The 4460-nt window shown below is 37.5% G+C and overlaps 1 non-coding gene across 1 annotated transcript; it reads left to right on the top strand.

Moving 5' to 3' along the window:
- Positions 1 to 2850: 2850 nt before the first annotated feature.
- On the top strand, positions 2851 to 2924 carry TRNAN-GUU (transfer RNA asparagine (anticodon GUU)). The gene has a single exon. It is a non-coding gene; the product is annotated as a tRNA-Asn (tRNA).
- Positions 2925 to 4460: the final 1536 nt, after the last annotated feature.

The raw sequence follows: 4460 nt of genomic DNA, 5'->3' as shown, positions 1-4460 counted from the left end.
CTTGTCTTAAATCTTGATTGAGTTGTAAATGGCTGCAAATTAACTTGATTTGCTTCTGAGCAGAAAGATGGGATGGAAGCATTGTTTTCTAAACAGGACTCTGTTCAATGTTGAAAAAGTGTACAGTCTTTACTGTATTAAGGAAAGAAATCCATACAGGGACATGAAAACAGATCATGCACTCACTGATGTGAATAAATGTATTTTCAGGTTAGGACAGCTAAACAGGAACAGTGTCTCTACCACCTGCCTGGGCAGCCTGTGCTTGACACAGAAGTTTTCCCAAATATCCAACTCAAAGTCAATGAGAAGTATTGCAACTGCAATCAATGAGACATTTTCGTGAATAAACTTTTGTGAAACAGCATCCAAAGATTTCAAGCAATGTGTGTGCTTACTTTAGAAGTAAATAAATAGTAAAAATAGAAAACGTTATCTAGATTCTATCAATATCCATGGAAACTAATAGTAGAACTTTTTGATAATTTAGAAAATAATATTCTAGTTATTGGATAGCGATGTTAATTTCAAAATATAATGAAATAGAATTTGTCTGCTACAAGTCCAGATTAGTAGAAACCAACTGTGTTTTCCAGAGCTGGGTTTCATCTTCTTGGGCACCTGCCCCTATCCTGAAGCAAGAAAGGGGAACGAGGGAGCTCTCCAGGCTCCTTCATATTGCTGCTTGAAATTCGGGTTGGTTTGTAGGCAGGCTTTCATCTTTCTTTCAGCATGTACAGGTTTGTAAGTTTATCTCATTTCATGCAGAGTTCAATGTTATCGCTCACGCAGCAGCTTGTAAACTAAGTGTGAGAGCTGATAGCACTGTAGCTGGCTGCAGCTCCTGCTCATTACAGCACGAGCTGTGTCTCTGTGCCTGTGTGAGCAGCACCTGTAGGAACCAGAGATGGGGTTTGAAGGTGACGTATTTTGACATGAAAGGAACAGAGTGCAGCAAAAGGCTTGGAAATGTAAGATAGCGAAAGTCCCTGAAGTACTGAACCACATTTGAGAGCTTAATTTTTTCCACAAAAGGGTTGTTAGGTTAGCTAAAATGTCCTGGTTTTAATTTATTTGTAAGCCTGTCTGTGTACAAGTGATGTATATGCATCCTGATGATACAGGAGGTGATGTGCTGTGTTGATACCTCCCTCTTTGTACAATGTTTTCCAATATTTTTATGGGGGGAGAAAAGAAAAAAGAAAATTTCATCTTCAGCATGGAGCTATTGCCTTACCTTAAGGTATTTTGTGTTCTTTTATTTTGTTTGCTTACTTTGTTTTTGTTTCTTTGTGTTTTTTTTTTTTTTATTAAAAAGTCTTAGGCAAATAAAGAGGTAGGTCACAGAGGTGTCCCATAGATAGATATCTATATTTTCTCAAAGGATTTAGCCATATTTTTTCTTTTTTGTGGTGCTAAATACTGGGTTCCCCTTCTACCAAAGTATTTTGTATGTATATACATGTGTGTATATTGAAGTAGTATAATAAATTCCAACTTATAGTACTTAATGTGCTACTGGAAACAAGGGGATTTCAGTGAGACTTTGTAGTTAAACATGAGCAAAGATCTCATGTATAACTGGAGAAAACAAGGTTGAAAAGCTTATTTTTCCATCTTGTAGGAAAATACTTTATCCATTGAATTTAAGATTTCATGGCTTGTTTTCAAGGCGTAAACTCTTATGTCCTCATAATACCATGAGGTATCACTGTGCCTTCTGTCCCTAGACCAAAGACATGGGTGTTCTTCTAAAACCCATGGTCTTGTACAAGAGTTCTTTTGCTCAGGATAAAACACATTGTTTTCCTGCTCTGTTTGAATTTGGTTCTATTTTGCCTACATCCTGATCTGAACATTATTAAAAGATACAGTGAAGCTTTCAGAGATCGTCTTAAGTTTCAAAATTTTATTTGTTTCCTCAAATCCCTAAGCAAACCAATGTTGTTGTTGGATATGGCATCTTTCTCTGTATTGTTTTAAAATAAGGATGGTGGCCATGTTTTATTATTTATTTAGAGTAATAAAAGACAGCCTTTAGAAGTAATTGGGGATGAATACAAAAGCAATTGCAAAAAAAGCACAACAATATAAATGTAAATCAGCCACATTTTTAGTTTTCAGAGCTGCGTTAGGCCTCCATTAGTTGGTCCATTGTGGTAATCCTTTTCAAATTGTTTAATTTTCTTTTCTAAATCCATGCTTTCATTGATCTACATCTTTACTCTCCACAAGTTTCTTTAATGATAATCCTGTGAATAAAAGCTAATATCTGAGAGATTTCTGTCTGCATGGCAGAGTAAGCTTGGAAACAGGAGTGGAGAAGAAGTTGGTTTTCAATTATGTTTTTGAGTTTCTTACTTCTAACTGTTTCTATATATGTATGTATGTATGTATGTATGTATGTATATATATATATATATATATATATATACTTACAATGCTCATGCTGTATAATACAAAATATAACAGCTAGCCAAACTTGATGCTGATGCATTCTTTACTACTTATGGCAAGCTAGAAGCAGATTGCAATTCCTTCAAGCCAAGAAAGGAAAAACTGAAGTTAATTTGGGCTTAAGAAATAAAAAGCACGTATATGTGAATTTTTAGTTTCTTTGATGCCCTGCATTCATCACATGAACGCAGAGTCACTGCACTGAGGTATCAGAAGGGAGCTGGGATAACGGAGAGATGAGCGCTTTGGCAGAATGCCTTTGATCAGTAAACAGAAGGCACAGTCTGACTTCATCCTGCCTTCCAAACTGAGCAACCAGAGCAAAGAGCCCGGAATATGTCATATGAATAAAATATCCAGTTCAGTGTTTGAGTTCGTCAAAAAAAAACATCTGTCTCTGTGGCGCAATCGGTTAGCGCGTTCGGCTGTTAACTGAAAGGTTGGTGGTTCGAGCCCACCCAGGGACGGAGTTTGTCATCTCTTGATCTTTTAAGGGAGCCTTGTAGCTGCTGGAGAGAATCCAGAGGTGCAACCCACCAAGAGATGATGTCGGGAGGGTCTGGAGCATCGCTGCTGTGAGGAGAACCCAAGAGCTGGGGCTGTTCAACCTGAGGAGGCTCAGGGAGGGGGACAGTCAACATCAGTCCCTGGAGTCCAGGAGCTCTCCCTATCCATCAGGATTTGTACTGTTCAGGCTGTAATTGTTGAAAACTTAATTAAATGACTTAGCTGTATGTTAGGAAAAATCTATCTGGTCAGACGTATCAGTGAAATATTCATCTAAGGAAAGTTGTGAAAAAATACATAGATAAAACTTCTCTAATTTACTTTAAGGTGAATGAAGGGCAATGTAAGGAGTGAAGAAGTCTATTTCATGATCTGAGTCAAACTTTTTAATACATTTTTCAGTCTTGGTCCCTTTCAGATGAACGTTACTGCTTTCTTAAGCAAATCCCAGCCTCTCTTTTGTATCTGGAGAAAACTTTAATTAAAGCTGACCAAGGAAAGGAACATTATTCTAGGGTTTCCTGGAAGCAAAACTCCTTTGTTCGTGAAGATCTGTTCCATAGCTGCTCTTTGTACAAACCAAAGAAATAGGAGGGGCAACGTTGGCACATCTCTGTGAATTGACCCACAAGGTTGCTTGTAAAGCAGCTAATGGAACATTCAAGTATGGGCAAGATTTCTCATTCCTGGTGTATCTCATCATGCTCCTCACTTCTTAAACTCTCACCTTTATTAATGCTATGGCCCTAAATCTGTCATTAAAAAGATGGGTCTGTACTCATTTTAAGATATTCCTTTATTCTGTGTAAGGTGTGGCCCACACCTTCAGCTCCAGAGGTGGTAATTTATTCCCTCAATTCCAGTTCCTCATTCTATTATATAAATCTTTTTAGGAAGATACATACATACATACATACATACATACATACATACATATATGTATGTATGTATGTATGTGTATATATATGTGTGTGTGTGTGTGTACACATATATATATATATATATAAAATATATAAATTCCTTATTAGGAAGGACGCTGGGGAGGTGGGAATATATATATGGCAGGAGGAACAAGCAATGCATTCTGGCTGATGTTTGGCGTTATTTTAAAGACAAAGCCATGAGCTACAAATGCCACATAGACTGAGCTGAAATCTCAACTACTTGCAGAGATGCTGGCATTTTAGAAGATATCAGCAATTTTTGAAGAAAGGAAAACTGATTTGCAGGTGGAATATGGAAATATCATAAGCAAGGAGAGAGCGAGATTACAGAGAATCTATGGAAGAAAGTTGAAAGCTCTGAAATCTGTAGAAATTCCAACATTGCTTTCGCTCTGGAGAGAATATTGTAGGTTGGTTGGAATGGGTTGGAACTGTAGGTAATACAACGTGTAGCTCTGAATGCAGAAGGAGGATTTGCTGAGCACCTGTGGGAAACGTGAACTGCAGTGATGTAGTTTTAGGAGGTTGAAATAATTATTTGCGGGTGTTTCC

The sequence above is a fragment of the Meleagris gallopavo genome, chromosome 11 (genome assembly GCF_905368555.1).
Source record: "Meleagris gallopavo chromosome 11, MGAL_WU_HG_1.1, whole genome shotgun sequence".
Lineage (NCBI taxonomy): Eukaryota > Metazoa > Chordata > Aves > Galliformes > Phasianidae > Meleagris > Meleagris gallopavo.
The sequence above is the reverse complement of the archived record's forward strand: the minus strand, read 5'-3'. Positions and strand labels throughout refer to the sequence as shown.